The following is a 10,563-nucleotide window of genomic DNA, read 5'->3' as shown; positions in this document are numbered from 1 at the left end:
CAGGGCCTACCGCACGAAAATGACCACTGGAAAAGAAATTCGCCGCCAGTGCGGTTCGAATCCCAGCTCTCTCTGTGCCAGCCGGGCAGGCAACGCGTACGCCGCGAAGGGTCGTTGGTTCAAGCTTTTTAAAGAGATCCGGTTGGGGTGTGTACGACTGTAATGTGTGTTGGGGTGAGCACTGATATGTTAGTCAGTGATGACCTTCAAAAAACTTGGTGACGTCATCCAAATGTCACGTGATGAGTGTCACGCGACAACGATGACTTGCAAAAAACTTTGCTGACGTTCAAACGCAAATGCTTTCGCGTTTCACCAATGCTGCAGACTGCAGAGCTCTACAATTTTCCCTTTTTTTTTGCTACTGTTCATCCAAAAATATTGTTGACTGCGAACCTCCCAACCACGGTCACAAGCGATACCTAGTATACCGCGTTTCTGTGTAGTTTTGTAGCACACTGAATTAAGCAGCTTTGCTGTGCGCGTATATGAAACTCGTCAAACGGCCCTTGAGGACAAGTCGAGAGTGTGACGGAATCCCGTCTGGCCGGGTGGATACATTTCAAAAAGCAGAGACGCCGAGCAGTAAAATAAAATTGAAATTGACGTTTCGGCGCCCAGAACGGGGGCCTTGTTCACAATCTGTGTGAAGATTGAGAACAAGGCCCCCGTTCTGGGCGCGGAAACGTCCACTTCAATTTTCATTTACTGGTCGGCGTCTCTGCTTTTTGAAACTTTAAGGACTATTCCACCGTTTCTTGCAGTGGGTAAAAATCGATTCTACGGCTCCCCTTGAGCATGTTGATGTTTGTCCGGCAGCGGAAGACATTTGTTGCGGAGAACTCTTTCTTGTCACTCGAATGAAAGCCGTGGCGTCTATACGGAAAAGGTCTCTGTGGTCACGTGCCGAAGCGAATGGCAGTAAAGCCTAGCCATTGTGATCCGGGTTCAAAAACTGTGTGGATGCATCGCCGTTTATTTGCGAAATCGGCGGCTGCTGGCGACAACCGTAATTAATTTCGTCCCCCTTTATAGCTTATACAATGATCTGTTTTCAGCAACCAGCGTCTTTGCTCTTAAACGCATTAATCTATCGATACAAGCGAATTTCAGTTATTCCTGAATGGCTCTTTAATTGCTTGATGCCACCAGCCACTTTGCGTACGCAGACGTGTTTACACGTCTGCGTACGCAAAAGTTGAAAGTGCAGGTTGGAAACTGGAATGGGCGTTGTGAACCCGTGTGTTTCGTGTTAAAGTCCCGCCATTTTGACGGCTGGTAAGCGACGGACCCGAGTTCTCCCTCCCACACCAGGTGTGAAGTGCTTCTCGAGGCTATCGCTTCCCGGAGAGGTTGGCCCGCTGGAGCAGCCTATTTGTTGTAGGCGGTAGGCAGGTGCAAGTGCATTATACTGTACAGCTGGGAATCGTTGCGCATCTAATTTCTTGTGCATGCGCGTTTCTGAGTGACAGTTCTTTTTGTGCGCTCATGAATGCTGACGGAGACCTGGTTGCACGCCGGTGTGCTCGATAATGAAATCATCCCCCCATTGTATAAAATATTTAGATGTGACAGACAATCCCGAGGGGGCGGAGTTGCTATTGTAGTTAAGGAAAACATTAATGTGACAATTTTTCCAGCTATTCCTTAACACGAAAGCATCTTTTGTAAAATTGATTTTTACGGTAACTCTATAGCTCTCGGTGTTGTATACCGCCCTCCTACGGCAGATCTTGCATTTCTCGAGCAACTATAGGATTATGTACAGCGTTTCCGGGGTGAGCACGTAAAGTTTTTCTTAGCTGGGGATTTCAATTTGCTGAACATCGATTGGTCAACCATGAATACGATGGACATGAATGTTAGGCACTCAGAGATTCTTTTGAACACTGCATTTTCATGTGGTCTAGCTCAAATTGTTACTGACCCTACCAGAATAACTACAACCACTAGGCATATTCTTGATTTATTGTTTATAAGTTCCGCTGTCAAATGTGACACTGTTGATGTCATGAACGGGCTCTCTGATCACAACTTAGTATTTGGCACCTTTTCCTTTGAAAGGTTTTGTGGCAAAACCAAGCCTGTGATTGTTGTGAAAGATTTCAACAGGGCAGACGATGAGAGCATCCTGGACTGTTTAGAAATGAATTTGGACGGTTTTAATGTTGACGTAGATGTGAATGTTTTGTGGTGTAAATTCAAGCAAATTTGTCTTCATTGTATTGCCATGTTTGTTCCTGACAGGATTAAGAAAAAGAAACAAAACCCCTGGGTTACGAGACAGATGATACACATGAAAAGAAAGCTTAAGAGAATGAGACGATCAGGTCGGTCTCGAGACCCTGCTATTAATACTCTGAGCGCAGCGCTGAATACTTTCTTCACTACAACTTTAGGCAATTTCATGAAAGAAGCACCAGGGAAATTTTGGAGGCATATAGGTGGCACCAAATCCAATAGTATTTCGTTGATGGTTGACGGCTGCCCAGTCTCAGAGGCAAAACCAGTTGCCGATGAATTTAACAGGTACTCTCAATCCGTATACGCCCAGAAGGATAGTCATCTTGTTACCGAGCCTGCTGGGTATTTTTTTTCTATGCCTGATGTCATTGTGAGTCGAGAAGGTATTTTAAACTTGCTCCTTAACCTTGACGCTAAAAAATCGGGCGGCCCCGATAACATTCCTACAGTTTTCCTGCACCGTTACGCGGAATGGATTTCGCATTACTTGTCCCTCATTTTTAACGCGTCACTAGCACAGTGTTCTCTTCCGGCAGACTGGAGGGGTGCTCGTATCATTCCCATATTCAAGTCAACTGATCGCCTGAGTGTATCCAATTACCGTCCAAATTCCTTGACCTCAACTAGTTGCAAAATATTGGAACATATAATCTGCCGACACTTGACCGTATTTCTCGAAGAAAACAAACTGTTATCAGACGCACAGCACGGGTTTCGGCGTGGTTTGTCGACTGTAACGCAGCTCCTTAGTGCATGCCATGATTTTTCACTCGCGATTAATAACAAAGAACAGATTGATGCTATATTTTTAGACTATGCGAAAGCATTTGATAAAATGCCACATAATAAATTATTACAGAAACTTTACGACATGGGAATAAATAGCAGACTTATCGAGTTCATTAGGGCTTACCTAGAAAACAGGTATCAGTACGTCCAAGTTGACAAGTACTGCTCGGAGGCACTGCAGGTGACATCAGGGGTACCACAAGGCTCGGTTCTTGGACCGATTTTATTCCTTATTTATGTTAATGATATCGTAAAAGTCATACACAGTGATGTAAAGATAAAGCTTTTCGTAGATGACTGCGTTCTTTACACCTCGGTTAAGTGTGCAACTGACCAAGTTAAACTTAACAAAGCCCTTGCTGACGTTTCAGGTTGGTGCGCAAATTGGAACATGTTTTTAAATGCTGATAAGTGCTTAGTCCTCCGCATATCCAGGAACAAAACCGTTTTACAACATTCTTATTCTGTAAATGGCACTGCACTTAAGGAATCGCCGTCTGTTAAATACCTCGGAGTTACTATTACACACAATCTGAGTTGGGATTTTCATATTAATACAGTCTGCACCAAAGCCTTTAAATCTCTCTGGTTTATTATACGCAAGCTTTCAAAAGCATCCATGCACGTGAAACTAGCAGCCTATAAAGCGTTGGTTCGGCCATGTCTGGAGTATGCCTCGTCTCTATGGGACCCTTATACAAAGAAAAATATTTCCAAATTAGAAAGGGTTCAAAGAACCGCGGCCAGATTCATTTCCAATAAATATAAACGCACTGACAGCGTGACAGAAATGATTGATTATCTTGGTCTCGAGACACTACGAGCGAGGCGTTCCGAATGCAGATTAAAATACTTGTATTTAATATATAACAATATAATAGACATCAACAATCATAATTTCATTACCCCTCACACACTACGCACAAGCTCGCGTTTTGATAACGGGAAAATGATTCGTGAATATAGCCCCCTAAACGATACCTTTAAGTATTCATTTTTTCCGAAAACCATACACGCTTGGAATAAATTACCTAAGAATATTTTCGACAGTCCCAGTGCGCAAGAGTTCGTTAAAAACCTGAAAATGCTGGGGCGAAGTTGTACTTGTATTCTTGTACTGTTTCTTGTATTCGTGTATTCTTGTATTCGTGTACTCTTGTATTCTTGTATTCTTGATTCTTGTATTTGTTTTTTTTTGTGTCCACTCCTGCTTGGAGTCAGCCGACTCTGCAGTATTCCCAAATAAATAAATAAATAAATAAATAAATAAATAAAAAACGTACCAACGATCTCGAGACACGCTTTCCTTCCATGCAGCCATGTCCGAAATGAAACCCGACTTCTGCCACACGTCGTCCGACAAGCCGAACAGCACCACTTTGGGAGGAAACTATACCACAGTAGTGACAGCCGAAATGAGTTTTATCCTCATTATTACAAAACAAGCGCAGGAGACTAGGATGACGGCAGAGACAACGGTCAGCCGAAGTGTGCGGAAGCTCTGGCACGGAGCTTAGACTGGCCATAGCTGAGCTCGTTATGCATCGATACGTTTTCCCACTCTCCTAGCTCCTGACGTGAGGTCAGAATGCTCGGACAAATGCGCTCACACGCAGCGATTCGAGGACACCCCGAAATCAGTGTTATCGTGGTCGCATTTCTCTCTGATATCTGCTTGCATCCGCCGTCGCAATTAGTTAAAAGTTCCTCCACCATGTTTTCAAAGTTTATTGATTATTAAGGCTTCGTCTGCAATGGAGTCATTGCAAAAAGATTTTGATAGAAGTATTTCACGGGGGCAGCCGTTTGCAGTGTGGGAAAAAAAAGTTTTATTTACAGCTGTCAATCATACGCAGCAATTGTGGATAAAAGCATTTTTGGGCGGGAAACCGTTTATGCGCGCAATATTTACCTATAATGTAAGATTTCACTATAACAATCAATATATGCGCAGATAACCCGACGCCAGTCTTCAATTTTTTTTCCTATTGACGGGTTTGCTATCATCAGAAGCGTTACCCATTGGCTTTCTACGGCGGTCTTTACTCTTCGATGCGTTGCTACACATAACAAGAATGGACCATTACCTTCAATATTTCCTTTGTAGTGTCTTACAATTTTCCAAATTTGAAAATTTTTGCCCGAGAATGTTGTACATATGAGAACCCGCTATAAATGCTCTTGATAGCTCTGGGAATATAATATTTTATTTTTCGAAATTACAGTTTCTAACATAGATAGATAGATAGAGAGGGAAAAGGCACGGATGTTAACCGGAAAGAATTCCGGTTGGCTACTCTAGCATAACGATTTCACTATCGTAACAGCTATAACATCAAAATCTTAACAGTCTTCATCACAAAAATGACCATGACCAGAAAGCGTAAAAGAGAGGGTCTTCTCTCGTGCATTGAAACTATAAAGCAAATTATAGCACGGCTGCAAAACTGCTGTCCATGTAACAGTTGAAAGGAGGGAGCTGAGTGAGTTCATCGAACGGAGTTCATCGACCTTTTACATGAGGATATCTCGTCCTTCGCTATAGGCGCTGGTCATCACCGGGTGTCGTCCGGTGGTTTTACGTAGATATCTTGACAAGCTCTTCATTACAAAATGGCATGTCAACACTTACTGCTACAAGCGGTGATAAAAATTAATCCCTGGGCCAGCTGTAATCAGACATAAGTTTATCGATTGGAGGAGGAGAGAGGTCGTCCGGAAGATGATTATCTGTCCTGCTAATCTTTACTGCGGGAAGGGAAGAGGAGAAGAAAGTGTGGGTCGTGGAGGATTCAAGAGTGCACGTTGTCGGGCGAGTCGGTCGTACACACTTCGGCAAGGGAAGTGCGCAAAAGAAGACCAGGACGAGAAGGGCACAAGGACGGGCGCTCTTGTTGTTCAACAAAACACAAACACAAACAAAATACTTGGGTATAATATATGACCCGCATTTAGACTGGCGGCCACACATTAGGAGCATGGCGCTTAAGGGTGAGCGTGCCCGAGGCCGGTTGGTGAGGATCAGCAACAAAAAATTCGGTATGCGACGAGACACTCTACTACTTCTTTATAAAACCTATGTACGGCCAATCCTTGAATTCGGCTCCGTTCTCTTTTCTGGATGCCCGAAGTACAAAAGTGAACCCCTGTTTGTTATGGAGCGACGCGCTCTCCGCCTTTGCTTAGGTCTGCTTAAATCAGTAGCTAATGCTGTGTTGTACTTGGAGGCGCGGATACCTGTTCTCAATTCCCGGTTTGAGCTTTTCACTGTGCGGACATTTTTAAGGTCTTTGGAGCCTGTTGCTGGATTGGCTAACCCTATATTTACAACGAACCCAACTCTCTTCTTTGGTATTCCCTGGCCTCGGTATAAGTTCCCTCAGGTGGTGTTCACTGATTCCCTGCTGTCAATGTAACCTGTTTCAATGTAACCTGATTGATATAAACCCCCAAAAAACTCATCTAGTGTGCTTTAAAAATGCACACAAGCCAATCCCGAAAAACGCTGCGGTTTTTTTGCACAGCTCCAGTTGCACTGCATGTTCTTGCTACCCCATTACATGTGTTCCGTCCGTGAAATACCTTGGCATTTACTTTGACAGTGATTTATCCTGGAACACGCACATGGCACACCTCAGTAAGAAGCTTAGAGGCGTCGCATGCTTGCTCTATGCTCTAAGGGCCTACCTGCCATTTGCCATAAGACGTTTAATTGCACAGTCTTTGGGGTATTCTCTGCTGAGATATGGCATGTGCTGTTTCTTCAACTGTTCTGCAACATGGAAAAATAGGATAAACCGTATTCTCAAGAATATGGCTAAGAGTGTCATCTATTCAATACCCCATAAACAGCAAAGTGTATTCCTTTCTTCAGGTCTGCCTTCCTTTGACATTGTGTTCAAACAAGTCACTGTACTCAGATATTTCTGGAACTCTGAATTTCGGTTCCACAACGTTAAACCAATCCCATTAAGAAAAGTTTCTCGATATATTGTCCCTGCAGTGCGAACTCATTTTGGTATGTCTATGAGGTCATATTATATCCCATGTATATTCAATGAGATGCCTGATAATGTTTTCAACTTGAACACTCGCAGACAGTTACGTGATGCTATTGCCGAGCTTGAACAGCTCTAGTGCATATGTTTTAATGTAGTACACAAAACAATGAATTGATTTGGTAACACAGGTTGTTGCTGCTGCCGGACGGCGCCCTACAAGCCCAATTGAGGCTTTGGCGCGTCCGCGTCTTGTATTGTTTCTTTGGTGTGAATAAAGTATTTATTATTATTATTATTAAATATTTCTGTATCAATGAGATCTTTAGTACTAGTCAACCACAGGCGGGCTGACACGGCAGTCTTCTTTGACAACAGCCTCCCAAGAAATGCTAAGAACCTGCCCGCCAATATGTTAAATGGGCTCATAGAGGAGTACCTAGAAAATTTCCCTAACCATATTGCCGTCTATATAGATGCCTCCCAGCAAAAGGAAAAGGCTGCTATTGGCATCTACTCAAGGGCTCTTGATTGGATACTCATTTCGTGCCCCTGACTATACCCCTATTTTTGTAGCTGAGTTTCTGGCCATTCAGTTAGCCTTAATAAGGATTCCCTGCCGTATCACTCGGGTTATTATACTCTCAGACAACCTTTCTGTTTTGGCAGCGCTCGAAACCTCGAGAGATACTCCTATGAGCCGTTCCCTTCAATTTTTTATTCCTCCACATGTTACAGAAGTACGCTTTCACTGGGTTCCTGGGCACTGTGGCATTGTTTCTAATGAGAGGGCTGATTTTTTAGCAAAGTCTGCCCTTGATGGACCTATTGTCCATTTCGTCCCAAATACTGTTTACTTTACTCTAGCACGCTTTCAGCGATTCCAGCGTTTCCACACCTTGAGCCATGAGCCTCTCCTCGCTGCAGCGGATTTTCAACACCTGGCATTTCCTTGGAGTGTGCGGATGTGCAGTTCGAGGCAATGTCAGGTGTCCATGACCCTTTTGCGCTGCAGGATACCGCTGCTAAATCTTTATTTATGCCGATCGGGGCTTTCGATATCCAACCTTTGAGAGGCATGTGGCGAGATTGAGTCTATTGAACATTTTTTCCTCTCCTGCCGGCGGCTCGCTGCTCTCCGTAGAATTTACTTGGAGATCCCCCTCGCTCGGCTTAGGCTTCCTCTATCTATTCCGATTCTCTTATCCTTCGGGGCAAGCGCCAAGGGATATGCCCTGAAACCAGTGTGCGATTCTATTCACGATTATATAATTTCATCTGGTAGATTCCTCTGCTAGAATGTGATTTCACAACTTTTCCTTCTTCGTATTTTTTTTTGTTTTGTACAAATTCTAGCTCTGCGTCCGAAAATTTTAAATATACTCCATTCCCTGTACATGTGTGCGTTTGTATCCGCTATGCACCCTGAACAATCCCCCTTCGTGGGTATGTGCCATTCGGCCTGAGGACATCATCATCATCATCTTGTTGTTGTGCTCTTCTCCTTGTCTTCTTGCGCGCATTTCCCTTGTTTACAAGTCGCGATGGATGACGATGTGCTGAGAAGAAAGATGAAAAGATGCTGACGTCACAGTCGCGAGTCGAGGCCCCTGTCGCTCAAAAAGCGTGAAAACGCCCGCACTGCCTGAAGAGCATTCTCTCAGACCAAGCGCATAGCGTTAATTCCTCCGATAGCGGCCTGCTGTCGAAAAGCTTCAAGGAAGCGGCGACTGTTAGTCTTTTGTGCGCATACACTGGGAACACCAATAGTACACGCCGCATTATATTTGGAGATGCCGTAACGTTAGTGAAAAGGTTAGAAGGAGACGCTGAGGGCGCGCGAAGGGAGAGGAGACGCTGAGGGCGCGCGAAGGGAGAAGACGGGCGCACATCGGCTCCTATTCTGATCGCTCCTTATTGCGGTCTGTCAACTCGGACCCCACGAATCTTGGCACCATCGTCTCCGCGAAGATCAGCGGCACAAGTGGGCCCCACTTCCATCAAGGTGGGCCCATTTTTGACGAAATTCTGAGATTTTGAAGCTTTCGCCCACCGCCGCGGCGCTAAGCCTAACGGCGGCGGGGCGTTCGCCGGCGTTCGCCAGCCCCGGCTGGGGATTCCCCGGCGATGGCGGCTCCAAATACGGTGACCGGCTATGATCCGCTGTCCATGCAAGTCGTACGCATGGAAACCGTTCAACCCGAGGACCTTCCAACATCGGAAGATGACTATTTGGCAGATATGGTCAAAATCTGGAGACGCCGGCAGAAGACGAACGCTCCCAAGCCAACTGGAGCCGCCGCCCAGCACCAGGCGGCAGTTCGGTCCCCGCACGCTTCGCAAGGAAGTGTCGGTGGCGCGGCCTTGAAGGGTGCAACTTGCAAACCCCAGTGGCGGCCGCAGCAGACGCCGCGCATTGGACGCGACGACCTCATCGTGGTGCTCAAGCCACGCGAGACGCTGGATCTGAAGGCCACCTTCGCTCCAGGTGAAGCCGGAGTTGCCGTGCGCAACATCATACGGGACTGTGGAGAGGTGCAACTCTCTGTATGGCCCGTGTGGGACCAAAATGTGCTGGTGTGTGGCGTGAACTCTGTGCCAGCCGCTGAGAAGCTCCTCGGCGATGTCACGCTGACGGTCGGCGACCGCCAGCTTCTGTTTCGCGGGCACGCCAAGGCTTCTGGCGAGGTCTGCAAGGGAGTGATCAACGTTCACCCCGGCGAAACGTCGGCCTCCCTCAAGCAGAAGCTGGAGTGGAGACACGGAGAAATACTTTCTGTGCGCAAGCTGGGCGGCACCGCCATCGCAGTGGTCACCTTTCAAGGGAAGAAGGTACCCCGCCAAATCTTCTGCAGCGACCAGGGCATTCCTGTGCGACTGTACAAGAAGACGATCCCCGCCTGTCATCGATGCGGCACGGTGGGGCACCGGGCTGACATCTGCCCGCGGCCGCAGTCGGGACGCTGCGGCCTCTGCGGCTCTCAGGTGGCCACCACACCCGAGGGCATACCACAACATGAGTGCACCCCCCGATGTCTGCTGTGCGCGGGTGCCCACTTCACCGGTGCTGCCGGCTGCGTCGGCAAGTACCGGAAACCGATCAAGCCGGGACCATCACGGAGTCAAAGCAAGCGGAAGTCGGCTCAGAAGCAAGCTCCGCCCACCAATGCCAAGGACAGCAAGTCCACTTCTGCGCCGGGCAAGTCCGGTCATGTCAAGACGGCTGTGAAGTCCGGGACCCAGGCGAGGTCGCCGAACTTCAGCGCTGGGGATTTCCCGCCTCTAGCGACCGCCCAAAACAAGGTGAGCGATTGGGCTAGGGCTGCCTCCGGGCCTCTTTCTCCCTCCCTCTCCCCTACGGAAGCCGCCCTACAGAGGCAAAATGTTGAACTTAGGCGCCAAACAGAATTCCTAGTGCGGAAAATTCAGGACCTGGAGGCTAAGTTAGAGGGACGTAAAGAACCTCACGCTGGTCCTTCCGAGCCTATAGAACTAGCCGAGCCGGAGGACCGAGATGAGAATGCCTCGGTCG

The sequence above is a fragment of the Amblyomma mixtum genome, chromosome 5, assembly GCF_055824585.1.
Source record: "Amblyomma mixtum isolate Tamu chromosome 5, ASM5582458v1, whole genome shotgun sequence".
In the NCBI taxonomy this organism is placed as follows: domain Eukaryota; kingdom Metazoa; phylum Arthropoda; class Arachnida; order Ixodida; family Ixodidae; genus Amblyomma; species Amblyomma mixtum.
The sequence above is the reverse complement of the archived record's forward strand: the minus strand, read 5'-3'. Positions refer to the sequence as shown.